General features: G+C 43.2%; 2 long non-coding RNA genes across 2 annotated transcripts in view; both read right to left on the bottom strand.

Moving 5' to 3' along the window:
• LOC139062506 (uncharacterized) overlaps positions 1-17,182 on the bottom strand; it is a 265,098-nt gene that overhangs the window by 77,376 nt on the left and 170,540 nt on the right. The gene's annotated exons all lie outside the window — the stretch shown is intronic.
• Positions 9,266-11,388, bottom strand: LOC139066320 (uncharacterized). Its single transcript, XR_011519235.1, has 3 exons — positions 11,282-11,388; positions 10,476-10,748; positions 9,266-10,037 (listed from the first exon to the last, which is right to left on the bottom strand). It is a non-coding gene; the product is annotated as an uncharacterized lncRNA (long non-coding RNA).

The raw sequence follows: 17,182 nt of genomic DNA, 5'->3' as shown, positions 1-17,182 counted from the left end.
CTGACCAATTAAAAACCAGACCGTCTTAAATTACACAAACTACTTAACTACTAAAAATGAGTAATTGATCATAATTTTCTGTGCTCAGAAAGCCAAGTCAACAAGCGCACAGAGCTGTAAGCAGCTAGCTGCAGCACGACAAACATAGCAGATCATACGCCCTCTGGCGGCCACAGAGGGAAACAAAATCCACAGAAGACTAACAGGGATTTTTAACCGGTACTATGAAGTTTATTAATAAAATATATTTAGTAAGAACATTTTTACCAGCATACACTTATAGTTTCTAATTAAACACGCCAGGTATAAGACATTTAACGGTTTTAAGTTAGCGTTAACAGCATAGTTAGATATATGTGGCAAAGTGGAGAAATGAGGGCCCTGGTGGGATTCGATCCCCAGACGCCTGGGTGAGAGTCACATGCACTAACCAGTCAGCCATAGGAAGATTAGCCCCTGACTGCAGTACACAGAACGAGGCAGGGCGCAACGTGGGCGGAACACACGGGCGCCATTTTGAAAAAACCCATGTAGAGGCCTGCCGCCATTTTAGATAGGATGCTTTGCCCCCAGTGCACTCCTTTCTACAGAGGAACGTGCTAACTAAAAAACACATTTTATTGAACTTTTTCTCAAAATCAGATATGGTATGGCATGATAATCAAAATACAAATATAATTAAATTAAAGAAAATTAAATATCTCCTCCTTGAACCATCACCTTATCGTGGTGGAGGAGTTTGAGTACCCTAATGATCCTAGGAGCTATGTTGTATCGGGCACTTTGTGCCCCTGGTAGGGTCTCCCATGACAAATTGGTCTTAGGTGAAGGGTGAGACAAAGAATGGTTCAGAGGATCTTTCATGGATGCAAATTCAAAGAGTCGGAGTACCCGGCCCGGATGGTTACCGGGGTCCCACCCTGGAGCCAGGCCTGGGGTTGGGGCCCGTGAGCGAGCACCCGGTGGCCGGGCTTTCGTCCATGGGGCCATCCAGGCCCAGCCCAAACCAGATACATGGGCTCATCCAACTGTGGACCCACCACCCACAGGAGGAATATGAAGGGTCCGGTGCAGTGTGGATCGGGTGGCAGACCGAGGCGGGAGCATTGGTGGTCCGATCCCCGGACAAGGAAACTGGTTTTTGGGACATGGAACGCCACCTCGCTGGCAGGGAAGGAGCAGGAGCTTGTGGCAGAGGTTGAGCGGTACCGGCTAGATATAGTAGGACTCACCGCGACACATGGCATTGGCTCAGGAAACCCAAGTCCTTGAGAGGGGGTGGACACTGTCCTTTGCTGGAGTTGCTCCGGGTGAGAGGCGGAGGGCTGGGGTTGGCTTTTTGTTAGCCCCAAGACTCTCTGCCTGTGTGTTGGGGTTTACCCCGGGGGACGAGAGGGTAGCTTCCCTGCGCCTTCGGGTCGGGGAACGGGTCCTGACTGTTGTTTGTGCTTATGGGCCAAATATCAGTTCAGAGTACCCACCCTTTTTGGAGTCCCTGGGACGAGTGCTAGATAGAGCTCCATCAGGGGACTCCATTGTCATGCTGGGGAACTTCAATGCTCATGTGGGCAATGACAGTTTGACCTGGAGGGGTGTGATTGGGAGGAACGGCCCGCCTGATCTGAACTCGAGTGGTGTTTGGTTATTGGACTTCTGTGCAAGCCGCAGTTTCGCCATAACAAACACCATGTTCGAACATAAGGATGCCCATTGGTACACTTGGTACCAGGGAAGCCTAATAGGTCGCAGGTAGATGATAGACTTTGTAGTCGTATTATCTGACCTGCGGCCATATGTTTTGGACACCCGAGTGAAGAGAGGAGCGGAGCTGTCAACTGATCACCACCTGGTGGTGAGTTGGATCAGATGGCAGGGGAAGATGCTGCGTAGACCTGGCAGACCCAAACGCATAGTGCAGGTCTGCTGGGAACGCCTGGCAGAAGAACCTGTCAAGACAGTCTTCAACTCCCACCTCTGGCAGAGCTTTAACCGCGTCCCGAGATTAGTGGGGGACATTGACTCCGGGTGGGCCTTGTTCCACTCTGTGATTGTTGAGGTGGCTGTTGCTAGCTGTGGTCGCAAGGTGGCCGGTGCCAGTCGTGGTGGCAACCCCCGTACCCATTGGTGGACACCAGAGGTTCGGGAGCCGTCAGGCTGAAGAAGGAGGCCTATAGGGCGTGGCTGGTCTGTGGGTCTCCGGAGGCAGCCGACAGGTACCGGATAGCGGGGTGCAGCAGTGGCAGTTGCCGAGGAAAAATCTCGGGCGTGGGAAGAATTTGGTGAGGTCATGGAGAAAGACTATCGATCGGCTCCAAAGAGGATCTGGCAAAATGTCCGGCGCCTCAGGAGAGGAAGGCAGAAACTCACTCACACTGTTTACAGGGCATGGGAGTTTGCCCAACCAATCCACATGTGTTTTGTGGATTTGGAGAAGGCTTATGACCGTGGGGATGTGGGGATGGGGAGCTGCTGGTGTCAACTGGTGCTATAGTCGGACGGTGGAAGGAATACTTTGAGGAGCTCCTCAATCCCACCTATGCGCATTCCGAGGAGGAACCAGGGCCGGGAGACCTGGGGATGGACTGCCCAATCTCGGGGGCAGAAGTTGCTGAGGTAGTCAAACAACTACACAGCGGCGGAGCCCCATGGGCAGATGAGATCAAGGCTATGGATGTTGTAGGGCTGTTGTGGTTGACACGTCTCTGCAACATTGCGTGGTCATCGGAGGCAGTTCCTGTGGAGTGGCAGACCGGGGTTGTGGTCCACATCTTTAAGAACGGTGACCTGAGGGTGTGTTCCAACTATAGGGGGATCACACTCCTCATCCTCCCTGGAAAGGTCTACTCCAAGGTACTGGAGAGGAGGGTCCGATCGATAGTTGAATCTCAGATTGAGGAGGAGCAATGTGGTTTTCGTCCTGGCCGTGGAACTGTGGACCAGCTCTATACCCTTGCAAGGGTGATGGAGGGGGCAAGGGAATTTGCCCAACCAATCCACATGTGTTTTGTGGATTTGGAGCAGGCTTATGACAGTGTCCCCAGGGGCACCCTGTGGGGGATGCTCCAGGAGTATGGGGTGAGTGGCTTTCTGTTAAGGGCCAATCAGTCCCTTTACCAGAGGAGCATGAGTTTGGTCCGCATAGCCGGATAGTAAGTCTGACCTGTTCCCGGTGAGGATTGGACTCCGCCAGGGCTGCCCTTTGTCACCGGTTCTGTTCATTACCTTTATGGACAGAATTTCTTGGCGCAGCCGTGGTGTGGGGTGTGTCTAGTTTGGTGGCAGGAGAATCTCATCTCTGCTTTTTGCGGAAGATGTGGTCCTCCTAGCTTCATCCAGCTCTGACCTTCAGCTCTTGCTGGGTAGGTTCGCAGCCGAGTGTGAAGCGGCTGGGATGAGGATCAGCACCTCCAAATCTGAGACCATGGTTCTCTACTAGAAAAGGGTGTCTTGCCAACTCCGGGTCAGGGGCGAGGTCCTTCCTCAAGTGGAGGAGTTTAAGTATCTCGGGGTCTTGTTCACGAGTGAGGGTAGGAGGGATCGGGAGATCGACAGGCGGATTGGTTCAGCGTCTGCAGTGATGCGGAGGCTGAGCCGATCTGTCGTGGTAAAGAGGGAGCTGAGCCAGAAAGCCAGGCTCTCGATTTACCGGTCGATCTACGTCCCAATCCTCACCTATGGTCATGAGCTTTGGGTAATGACCGAAAGAATGAGATCGCGGATACAAGCGGCCAAAATGAGTTTCCTCCGTAGGGTAGCCGGGCTCAGCCTTAGAGATAGGGTGAGGAGCTCGGACATTCGGGAGGGACTCAGAGTAGAACCGCTGCTCCTCCAGATCGAAAGGAGTCAGTTGAGGTGGTTTGGGCATCTGGTCAGGATGCCTCCTGGACGCCTCCCTGGGGAGGTGTTACGGGCATGTCCTGCCGGCAGGAGGCCCCCGGGTCGACCCAGGACACGTTGGAGAGGTTACATCTCCAATCTGGTCTGGGAACACCTTGGGGTAGAAGAAGAAGAAGAAGAAAATATAATTTCTATAGCGCCTCTCAAGATAAAAATCACGAGGTGCTTCACAAAAACAAAAAAATTAAAAATATAAAAAAGCATTTAGAAAATGTTTAAAAATATATTTAAAATGAGCAAAAATAGACTATTGTGATTAAAAAGTGTTAAGAAAGAGAGAGTGAACAGGAAAGAGGGAAATCAGTGGATCCTAAGGAAGGTGGAATAGGTGGGGAGAGCAGAATAAAGAGAGAGTGGTGAAGAAGGTCATACAAAAGCCAGCTTGAACAAGTGAGTCTTCAGCTGCTTTTTAAAGGAGACCACTGAGTCCACTGATCTCAGGCTCAGGGGGAGAGAGGTCCAGAGTCTGGGGGCCACAGCAGCAAATGATCTGTCACCTTTGGTCTTTAGCCTGGTGCTGCACAACCATTAGGCTTTGATCACTGGACCTCAGGGACCTGCTGGGGGTGTAGGGACTAAGAAGATCACCAATGTAAGATGGTGCTTGTCCATGTAAGGCCCTATAGACCAGAACCAGGATCTTGAAATGAACCCTGAAGTTGACTGGCAGCCAGTGAAGCTGGAGGAGAAGCGGGGTGATGTGGGTGTGTTTGGAGGACTTGGTCAGAAGCCGAGCACAGGCATTCTGAACCACCTGTAGACGGTTAGAGAGAGTTACAGTAGTCCTGCCGGAGGAGCTGGTGGAGAAGGCTGGGGAGAGGACGGTTGGGATGATGCCCCCGCGACCCGGACCCGGATAAGCGGAGGAAGAAGACGACAACGACGAAAATTAAATATAAAAATCTATCAGTTAGAATTTAAGTTAGGTGCACCGTGGGCGGAGTTAAACATTTGACCCCGCTCACTGAAACCATAGGCTGAAACCGCTGAGGAGGGTGTGTGTGACTGTGACAGAGAGAAGTAGCACGCAGAATGGAGGCAGGCATGGATTTTCATTCAGTTTTAACGATACTAAGCATTAATGTTGTGGCGAAAATGTTATTAACCTGGACTTAAAAAGTATTTTTCTGAGTTTTAGACTAATGTCTAAAACTGTAGCGAATCCTCGATGACGTCGACGGCTCGATTCTAAAAATTCGTCGACGTCAGATCCGGTAGTCGACGCACCACGCCCACTTGTTTCATCCCCAGGGGTTTGTAAATAGAGGAGGAATCCGCCTGTATTTCCTCTAGTTCGCCCTCTTCTCCGCCTTTACTAACATCTCCGCCAAATACCGAAGACCCAGAACAATGTCCGTCCGCTACTAGATTCCTGTTTTGCCCGCCTTCGTCTCCCGGCAACAGACAACAACTTCCGGGGTCAGATGCGCTGCTCCGTGTCTACCGCAGATGTAGAAAATCACCGGGAGCGTTTCTCCCTTCATAAAGGAGCTTCTTTCAGACATTAGGAGAGCTGTTTTGGTGGTAGCAGTCTCTCCTCCGTGCTGGTCTGTTTGCTGGTATTTTGGTTTATTTAAACTTGGTAACTTGACCTTAACGTCGGTAAAGCTACTGTTAGCGTTCTCGCTAACAGCTTCCTGGGTTTGGATAAGCTGTTACGTTTTGGTTTAGAGTTCATCTTTTTTGTGGTGCAGATCTCCCTTTTATTACATTTAGAGTGTTGTGGGTTTTCAGTTTGGTTTAAAATATCACCTTGAGTTTGGTTTAACCACCCAGTTTAGAGTTTGGAACTTTGGAGATTCTTATTTTGGTCCAGAACCCAGTAATCTTTGCCCAGTGGGGCATCCCTAGTTATGTGTACTTTTGTTTTAATTCCCCATGGCAGAATTAGTTTTATTATTCCCAACCTGTAGATGGAAAGCTTTATGTTTTTTTGTTGTTGTAAATAAACCTGATCATCATTTTAACTTTTAAATCCCGTTATTGTCCCTTCCTTTTTGCACACGAGCCAAACTCCCCAGGAAGGGTCGTAACACCACTCGCCTCACGCACATAAGTGACCAAAACAAGCAGCATGGAGATACTTTGTCTCCAACCACCTCTCGGGCAGCAGCCTGCACTCCCAAGTTCTACACATCACCAGAACATAACCAACACAATAAAAGCAGTGTTATACAAAATGGAAGGCCTGTAGTGTTTATTCTCTTACAGTAACAATTTGTCAATGTTTTGAGGAATTTATTAGAGATTTTTTGGTTTTTATTAACTGTGCAATAGAAAAATAATCATTAGATTAATTGTCTAAATAGTCATTAGAATAGTCGACTATTCGATAAAATAATCATCAGAATAATCGTTTTAAAAATAATCGTTTACCCCCAGCCCTAGCAGATAATAAATAAAAACAAAGGTGGGATAGGAATGTGTGTTAACAAAGTATTTGAAGTCCAGAATGTGTAATGCTGTCCTGTGTTTCTGGTCATTTTGGATTTTATCTGTGAAAATGCAAGAAAAGTTTTATCATGGAAAAATCTAGTTTGTGCTTCAGGGTGTTACAATAAATAGCAAGAAGTACACATAAACAACTTACTGTTATTATAGGTCAGCCGCTAAGTCTTTCACGTGTAAAATAACAGAAGAAACTAAATAATCATAGCAGAAAAATAAAACGTGGATGCCATGACTACATGCATATCTCTGCATGAAAACAACTGTGTGTCCACTCATGAACCATCTACAGGTTTCTCCAACTTTTAGTGGTTGTCAAAATTGAAAGTGCTTTTTTCTTTTATTTGAACTAGATCTATCCCCTTTGACAGAACCTGAATGTACCAAAGTAGATTATATTTTAGTCATGTTGGAGCATGCTTTGCATCATGTACTTGAGTCAAAACGCAAAGAAAGAGTAGCCTAGCCAGCTTGTTTCTGTAGATGTGAGTTTAAAACCTGAAATGTGGTATCTGTCTTGTGGAACTGGTCACTTTTCTGCTTTTCATTTGAAAAAATGCAGCAAAATCCATTGAAAATATTCCATCAGGAGCCACATATTTGTGTTAAAGAATTTGTGCCACAAGGAGGGCCGTGTTACTATAAAAAGGCTAAGGTGCACACAACCATCCTGTGGAACAGAGAGGTCCTCTTGCTAACTTCCTCCTGATTTTTACAGGTAAGAAAACAAAACATTCTTTAAACTTCTAAAAGAAAAGAGAATTTTTATTGATTGCTGGTAAAATTCACACTCAAAGAAATATTAAGCTTGAAAACAAAACATTTATATGTCTTTATATTGTTTTGCAGCTGTGAAAACAGACATCTGAGTTCTGTAATCATGACCAAGCTGGTAAGATGTTATTTGTTGTGTTTTAGATAAAAGGAAAAGACAGTCAAGAGAACTTTGGACATTGCACAACTTCACTTTAAAAATATTACTTTTTAAACAAATACGTCTTTTTTTTTACAGATGAGTCTCACTGTTCTTGCAGCATTGCTGCTTGGTGAGTTCAGACAGTTTTCAAAATATTACAATAGTTCACAAACTAAGAAAACCACTAACTGGTATTATTGTTTTGTTTTTTTCTAGCCTGTATGAAACCAAGTATCGGGCGTAAGACAATTTAACTTAATCATACAAGTAAATATTAGTCGCATATTTAAGACGTGTTTTTATAATAAATGTCCTTTGCTCCTGAAGTGCCACCAACACCTGATTCCCATCATTGAGAAACTGTGCTGGACCAGTTGGCACGATCAGGACAATCCAGGTGGATCAGGTGACTGGGAGGATCTGAAGGACCTGAGGATGGCATACCCTGGACAGATTTGTCCCAGTCCTTCGGACATTCAGGCTGTCACTGTCATCGGAAACATCCCAGCTGGAAGCACAGGGCAGTATTTCTATGCGTAAGTCTCCTTGGAATATCCAGAATATTAGTTTATAGGTTAGAAAATCAAATGTCCTTGACTCTGTTTTTAGTTTATTATTGTAACAATTATTCAAAAAAACTCATTTTAAAACGTCCTAACAAACATTTTGATTGCTTTAAAACTATAATATGAACTAACTGAGTACTCTATCTTTCAGCTTCAATACCATTTTAGGCTTCATTTGCAGATCAGTCATTTGGTCAACAATGCAGGGACTACAATGTCCACTTCAGATGTCCATGTTCAAATCCAATTGACTGAATCCACAGCTGAAAATGACCTGAGAGAAATGAAAAATGAGATTTCATGAAGATTTTTTCTGTCACTTTAGCAAGTTTTAGTCATGTGTTACTGGGGCCCTTTTACTAACTATGGTGAAAAGTCTGTGTCTCTATATGTTTTCCAGAGGTGGAAAGAGTACTAAAATGTCCTACTTAAGTACGAGTACCAGTACTTTGATAATTTTTTACTCAAGTACAAGTAAAAGTACTTGCCTGAATTTTTACTCAAGTAAAAGTAAAAAGTATGGTAAATAAAATGTACTCAAAGTAAAAGTTACTTAGTTACATTTTTGTCAGCTCCTCTCTGACCTTCATGATTATTTAGAGCAGCTGATTTTTAAAGTTAGCAGAGCTCATCCTTGGTAGTGGGTTCACTCACTCATTTAACAATATCAGCCAGAGGCAAAATTCGTTTGAACAGCATGTGTAAATGTGTATTAAAGGAGACATAACATGCTTTTAAGTTATTCCTTTTTACATCTAAATCCTTCAGTTGGGGGTCTAAATACAGTGGAACTGCAGTTCTTTGGTCTGATTTCCTCATTATTGTTGCTCTACAGACCCTCATCTACCCCTGTTCTGAGGAGAGTCCTGAGAATGAGCCGTTTTTTGGGTACTGTCTCTTTAAACTGGAGGAGGAGCTGTAAACTCCGCCCCCCTCCACAGTGCAGACCTGTACTCTCCTCCCCCAGCCGGACTTTGTAGTTCTATAGAGAAATCATTATTTAGAATAGCAGATTTAGCATAGCATATTAGCATTTTTAAAACATGTGGGGAGAGTAGTTAATCAAGCTGTTTCAAGGCTGCTAACTCTCTCATGCATTTGTCTGTAGTCACTCACACACACCCGTCACGGCCGACGGAGGGACAAGTGAGCAGGCATGCGCACGCGCACACACACAAGGAATGCTGCTTGCTTATTTATTTCTATAAAAAATGTTTTAAAAAATGATACAGCTCATTAAAATATATTTTATTAAGATCTCTATCTATATATATATACATACATATAATTATAAATAATTTTATAAGTAGTCTTATTTAATATTGGGTGTCTTAGTGGCTGAACATGGATAAAAAGCAGTTACATTTTAATTTAAAGATTTGAGATTCTAGTCAAAAATAAAGCACATTCCTCCAAATGTTCTTTAATGTGATTATAATTCTAATGCTTAGAACTTTGTTTTTATTGTCTGCAATGCGTAGCCTATATCTTTATTAAATGTGTTTAGCTGTAAAGTGGTAATTCTCTCTAATGTGTACAGAGAGGTGGACATCAGTGCTGCAGTGAAATTCCCAAGATCAGTCTGCTTTGCTAACAAATATAGTTAAATCTTACCTGCATTCTAAATAAATACCGTTAGGTGGAAACATCAGTAGGCATTGAGTTATTGATACAATCCCTAACAGCCAGAATGGAAGAAGAGCACGCTGGGTCATCCTGGATCTGAGCCTGTTCTGTGTATTTACCTACAGGATGCAATAAATGTCTACAAGGCGGAGTTTGGACCATTACATCTAAAAGAAAACATACAATCAGTGATTTTGTTATTGTTTACATTAAAATACTAATTTTCTAAGTATTAACCTCACAGCAAATAAGTAGAACTATATAATAAACAGGTTTTAGTAGTTAAACAGGCGTTGTGCACACAGGTGCTTTGTGTCCCGGTGCTGTGGTATCTAGGTCTCAGAGTTCCTGTCCTCCTGCCGTCTTCTGTTGTCCTCAGGATACGGATTGATGTTTCCTGATGATGAGGGAGGGGAAGTATGTGGGCTTCAAACTGGTCCTGGATAACAGTGGGAGACCTCCGTTGTCTGAATACTGAGACCAGAGAGTTGGTGAGATGCAGATCTTCTCTACCTCATCTAGAAACGGAGTTGGTTCAGGGAAAACTTTTCCAAAGACCAGTTCCATGATGTCATCGCCATATTCTGCAATGATAGACAATAACATTAATGACATATTTTGTTTACAAGCAGCTTTAGGAAAGTTGTTTCTTTAGCTTTCATGTTTATAGTCACGTTTGTGTTGCTGCAGTGACTTCATATTCTTACAAATGTAATAAAATAGTGACAATAAAATTATACAAATGATTCCTTATGAAAGGAAGCTCATTAGAGAGCAGTGCAGACAGACTTACTACATGCTGCAGCTGTTTTTACAGGCCAGCTGCTGCTGAATTTGGGGAAAGTTATTCTGCACACATCCAGATCAGATGGTCGATTACAGAAAATAATGTAATTCAATAATTTCTAAACAGACTAAACAAGTAAAACATCAAATAAATCACTCTGCTGTCATCAGACGGAGTGATTCAGGGGGTGAGGTGTTCTTAATGATGAGGGTGGCTGAGGTGTGTCATCACTCACTTTGGTCTGGTCCAGACCGTCTCTTTACTGGTGGGTCTCCTTCCTCAGTAGGTGAAGTGAAGCTTCAACATCTGAGCATTCTGTGTTCCTTAGAGGAGAAGAAAAGTAACATTAGCAAGCTGGCTAAATTATTTTTACTAGCATCTCAAGGACTTGGAGAAGCAGATCTTCACTTACCTAAACATCAGACCAGTTTGTCCCAGCTGAGCTCATCAGGGCGTTAGTCTGACAGCCTGTCAGTGAAACACGGCTCCAGTCTTCTGGATGTGGACTCTAAAAAGCAAAGGAACATTTTTACTTTTGTTTTAATTATTTTACAGCTGATTTGATCAGCTTTCCGATGCTCACGCTCATACAGACGGTGAGCTTTGCTGCGTCTGACTGATGCAGAGTTAGTTTTTATATCTGCAGTGAGACAAAAAACTAACCTCACTTCACTCAGAGATTGTTCTTTAAAACTCCATTAAATCCACTGTGTTGACGCACTTTAATGACTTTGTCACGCTGCATTTTAGCTGATATGGGACTTTATTTACTGGATGCTAAGATTACATCACACTCACGTAAAATAACACCCAGGCTCTCTGCTGCTACAATCAGTGGATGTACATCTGGTGTAAAAGAAGGCGTTGATCAGAAATCACGTTTTATTCCACGAAAATCAGCCAAATCCACATTAATCTGGGTGCTACTTTACTAGCATACTGTGCTAGCGATAGCAAGCCGGATGCTAACGCTTTAGTGCTGCTAATGCCCGTAAATCTAAAGTAAAGTTTGTCGACATTTTAGAGTGATATGAAGCTTACCGCTCTGCTGCTGTGTCCCGGTGCTGTCACATTCAGATGGAAATGACTCCTTTTAGATAGATGAAGCCCTCGGTACTTACTAGCCAGGAGACACGAACGAACCACGCGCGCGCACACACAAACACACACACACACACACACAAACACACACACACACTACTTTTTCTTTTGTTTTTTTTTAGCAGTAGTGTCATCAGTTCCTGGGTTTAAATACTGCCACACCACCCTTCCTTAAAACGAGGAACAGTTTTGAGCTGTGTGTGGCTAAAATAACCAGACATTCTGCATTTTTCCAATAGGACTACAAAAAATCTTAGCGAGATGAAAAAATGGCGGATTGGCTCTGTGTTTAGCCGAGGGCCATTACCATATTTGGTAGTTATCCTGACGAAATAAATTACTGATGTAATAGATAATTTGAAAAACTGAACGGGTGGACAAATATGCCCAAAACTTAATTATTAAATATCTAAATAGCAACTCCAGTGAATAATATAAGCCTTTTTGCTCACTTAAGACACTTAAAATGTGAAACACACTGTGTTAACGGATAAAAAAAGTGGGTTTTTCATGTTATGTCTCCTTTAAAACCTTAGATGAAAACACACTCCATTATTATGTATTTTGATGGCTGGAATTGTAAGAAAATCTGATGTTTTTTTACTGGCATGGGAAAAACAGAAACTAACTTCCGGTCTAAGCCCTGGGCAGCTGGTGACGTTTCATATGGAGCTCTTCTGAAACAGCTGTAGTAAACAACACCTGACCGCTGTTTCTGCGTTAGCATTATAGCAGAGAACAATGTGTCATCAATCAGATGTAGCTTCTGAAGCCTCTACTAGTCGGTCAGATTTGTTTTTTCTCAGGGTTACGGTGACGAGAACGGATATTGGATTACTGGAGAAGTTCAACCGAACTCCGACCCCGCCAGCTGGATATCACTACCAGAGGTGCAGACATGTTTTAGACCGTTTGACTCAGAAGACCTGCGACCCGATTTGGACATAGAGGAGGATTCTGTTTATCTTCAGAACCAAAATCTAAGCTGACAAGTTTTGAGCTGGTCTTAGCTTCATTATGTGTCCCAATATAGTTCAGTAATTTACAGTTTTACTGCTGTGTGTATTTATTGATATGACGCTAGAAAATATTCAACCGACAAATTACCAGAATAAATCTTCCTGATGCTGGAGTAACTCCTTTGCTCAATTTGTTGTTTGCACTAATCCAGGATGGCATGGAGGTTCTAATGTTGAAATATAGAGATCATCTTTTAGATTGTGTGTGTGTGTGTGTGTGTGTGTGTGTGTGTCATAGCTTTCCCAAAGGACTTGTTCTTTCCTTACCAGAGCGAACACAGTTAGCAGTGTTGCTGCAGTCATGCTAACGGGACTCGTCTAGACTCCAGAAGTAGCGATGCAGTTCTAGATGGATTTATAGATGTAGGTTATTATTTTAGATCAGACCTGTTATTTAAAAATGCATGTAGGACACGGACACATGGCTCAGACCTTTTGCAGCAGCTGTAAATGCAATTTTACATAATAATTAGGAGCATGAAAGTAAACAAATAACAGTGATTCAAAATACTAGCATCAGCAGCTACCTTGTTTTACGTGCTGGAGTGACGTATGCGAAACACAGTTCTTCACTCTCTGGAGGAGAGGATTTGGATTTTCTGTAATGATTTATGACAAAAGTCCTTAACAAAATAAAAAACTGAACCCAGTACATGTTTATATAGATGGTAAAGTGTAGTTATTTTGCATTTCTACAATATTAATGCCGAGTCAATACATTTAACCCTTCACCACTGAAATCAGTTTGTTCATTTCAATCCTCCTAAATAATCCTCCAATCATCCATCTGGAATCCTTAAGGGTCCCGTAACGTCCATCCTGTCAGAATAGGCCTCGGGAGCCCAGGTGTTACTAGAACTAATGGTGTCTCCTCACCAGCGTGAGCCTCCAAACTGTGAAGGTTGCTTGAAGCCAAATAAGCTTTTTAGCTGATGAACATTATAAACAAAATCTAATAGTGCTGTAAAAACATTTAGCCATTATTTTGACATTTTGTGCATCTTATTTAAAATATAAATATAATAATAATCAAACTTATATAGCGCTTTATTAGGACACTCAAAGACGCTTTCGTGAACTCTTACATTCACACACTGCCAGTGATGGTAAGCTACTATATAGCCACAGCTGCCCTGGTGTGGTCTGACAGAGGCGAGTCTGCCATTTGGCGCCGTCGGCTCCTCTGACCACCACCAACACAGGCAAGTTGGGTGAAGTGTCTTGCCCAAGGACACAACAGCAGAATACCTCTGGTGGGAGCTGGAATCGAACCCATGACCCTCCTATCTTGAGGCAACCCGCTCTACCATCTGAGCTACTGCATGAAACTCTGTGGAGCGTCCTCTTCAAGTTAAATGTCTGCACTACATTTGAAAAAACCATTGGGTCATTAAGGTCATAAAAATAAACAACGAAAAATGTACAAGAATCTGCTTCTAGACCTGCAGAAAAAGAGAAGAGGAACACGTAAAAATACATACAACTGCATGAGAATATATAACAGTAACAATATTTGCTGAAAAGCACACAGTAATAATTTATAGTGCATTAAGCGCCATCCACAGCCCACCAGGAACAAGCAGGCGAGGATGTTGTAGTGCCACCAGATGGATAACATTTCAGAAAGGTGAGGAAATGAATTAATGTAGAACTGACAGGACGAGAACCATCTGGCAAGCCATTTTAGCATTTAATCAGACCTCTCTGTAAATCCTAATTATTATAATAATTTATCCTAGTACAAACTGTATTCGTTCTAGTCAAAACTGCTAATTAAGCTATGCTGGTGCTAGTAGAAATTATAATTAAGGGCATCCATATTAACAACTGCAAGGAATTGGGTCTTATATATCTGACTTTTATTAGGCTGACTGGAATGACTTCTATAATTCTATTGTTCCTTGTATAATTTAACATTAAAGATTAAAACATCCTCATGGAATGAACATTTCAGATATCTGAAGATTCACTGATTGCTACGGTAAAAATAAACATTGAAAAACTTTCTAAACAGCAACATTTGATTTAACTGATAAATGAAAACTTTTATTGCAGCAGCCTATAAGAAATGACATCTGACCTTTGCAATTATGCTGAAACTGATATGAGTTTTTGTTGACCTAAAATAAAAAAAAAATTATTTATATATATATATATATATATATATATATATATATATATATATATGACCCATTTTCTTTACCCGCTTGTCCACACAGGGTCGCAGGGGGCTGGTACCTGTCGTGCGGTGTAGGCGAGTTGAGGAGTCAAAGTTAGGATCTCCCCCGTCTAAAGGGCAGCATTGGACACACAACACAGGCCAAGACTGTCTGGGGGGCCGGCGTCTGGGACACAGGAGACAGCGCCGGGGTCTGGGCAGCTGGCGTCTGGGGCACAGGAGGCAATCAGCGCTGACGTCTAGTGCACAGGAGGCGATGGGTGCCAGCTGGAATGGAAAAGTTGACAGGAGAGGAGCTGGCCGGAGTGGAGGAGTTGACTGGAGTGGAGGCAGTGAAGGCGCCGACTGGAGGGGAGTTGACTGAAAAGGAACTGGCTGGAGCGAAGACGCCGAAGGCGCTGACTTGCCCGGAGGCGAGACCGCGGGAGCCAGGATCCCCGGAAAGGGGATCACTGATTGGACTGGAGCCGGAGCCACCGCAGGAGGGGCCGCCGACTTGACTTGAGACACTGGATAGCCAAGTATGATACATAACCCACGACATACAGAATTAGTCCACAGAGTCAGAGAAGATTGCAAACAATAATTTATTAGTAAAAGGAGAACAGAAGGAGCTGCTAGGAAGTCTAGCAGTATTCAGCAGAGAAGCAAGGTTCAGGTGTGGAGAGTCTGGAGGAACAGGAAGAGTTAGGTCTGGCACCTGGAAATCTGAATGTTGGATCTGATGGAACTTACGGATTGGAGGTGAGACCTCGTGAGAGAGGGAGGAGTGACCGGTCTGGGGAGGGCAGGAGGCTTACTGGAGGCAGATGAGCTTAGAGTCCAAATGAGGAGGGAGCTGAGCATGAAGGGTAATGATGATCCGAGAGGGAGGGTGGGCAGCCTGGAGTGGGAAGACCAGAGGAGGATGCTGAGAGACGAGTGGACAGTGAAAAAAACAGGTTGGTAGCAGCAACGAGGTGAACTGATAGGAGATATCTGCAGGAGGCAAAACAGGCAGTCAAAAAACACAGAGAGCTCAAAAATCCATAATCCAGAAATTCTCAAGATCAAAACTTAAGTTGAGTTTGGCTGTTAGGAGAAATACCCAAGTCGAGTTAATCATCCAGCGAAGTGAAGGCGTCTCTCAGGAGCTTAAATATCCCTGGCCAGCTAATCAGCAGATTACCTGCAGCCTCCCCACTTCCAGGCATGCCAACCTGCAGAGGAGAGATGAGACTCAACACCAATTAGAGTGTGAACAAACCCCAGACCGTGACATTTGGTTCTAAATACTGATAAGGTCATTATAGTGGGGGATTTTAACATTCATGTGGACATTGAAAATGATAACCTCAATGTAATCTTTAGTAATATCTTAGACTCAGTTGGTTTTACTCAAAGAATACATAGCTCCACCCACACCTGCCATCATATATTAGACCTTGTGCTGACTTATGGCATTGAGTGTGAGGAAATAACGATCTTTCCACATAATCCAGTCCTCTCGGACCACTTTCTGATAGCATTTGAATTTTTTATAACTGAGTTCTCGAGACATGAAAGTAAATTTCACTATAGTCGGCCTCTATCTGACAACTCTGTTGCATCTTTTAAATTAACTGTTCCATCTTTACTGTCCTCAGCATCTCAGAGGAACGTAGCAGAGGGCAATATTTTCATTTCTAGCCCCTCACAAATTGATGCCTTAGTTCATAATGTTACTTGCTCTTTACGTGTGGCATTAGATGATGTCGCCCCTTTCAAAAAGAAGGTAATTCGCTTCGACAAACTAGAATTGCTTATTTCTCAACGTTAATTGAGGAGAATAAGAATAATTCTAAATTTCTTTTCAGTACAGTTGCCAAACATACACAGAATCATAGCTCTGAACCATTTGTTCCCTTATGTAGCTGTCGCAGTTAAATGTGGTTATTCATTGTCATTTGTTTGATTTAACTGTGGAAATATTTAATTTAATTTCTTTGTTGATTTGACGCCACCTGCTGGCTGGATTGAAATTTGACACTGGAAGGTGCGCGCGAGCGGAGCGAATGATTAACTGACACAAGCACGGAGAAGCGACCAGAAGAAGCTCACATCGGATAAAGAAAAGTGGACATGGACTGAAATTGCTTGTGAATATTAAGTGGAGAGGCACACACGGTGTGTTTGTATATTTATCTGTATTGCATTAATATCTGAGTTATAAGTTTATGTTTCTAAAATTAATATTTGTGTTTATTGTTGTTCATTTCACCGTAGTTTTTCACGGTGTGTGCTGGTAACAAGAAGATAAAGAACCAGTTGAACATCAGTTGGAGCATGGCGTTTTATTCCACAAAAAACAAAATATCCTTCATGAGCAGTTACAGTGAAAAATGTGTCCTGTTAAGAAGTACGCAGCCAGAGCCCTGCATGCCATGCTTTGAAGACGGCAGTCCACAGTCTGCGGCCCAATCCGCATGAAATAAAGAGGACCGATACGACGTTTTGGGAATTGAGCAGTTTTGCAGAGCCTTTCAACATCATACGAAACCAGGTCAGACTGTTTCTATGAGTTAAAAAATAAATAAATAAATAAATAAATAAAACGGACATTAACGGTGTATGCTACAGACATTGAATGCTGTTTAAAAAACGGACATTAACGGTGTATGCTAC

Source organism: Nothobranchius furzeri, chromosome 2 (assembly GCF_043380555.1).
Source record: "Nothobranchius furzeri strain GRZ-AD chromosome 2, NfurGRZ-RIMD1, whole genome shotgun sequence".
Classification (NCBI taxonomy): Eukaryota; Metazoa; Chordata; class Actinopteri; order Cyprinodontiformes; family Nothobranchiidae; genus Nothobranchius; species Nothobranchius furzeri.
This window is presented reverse-complemented; position numbering and strand designations above follow the sequence as displayed.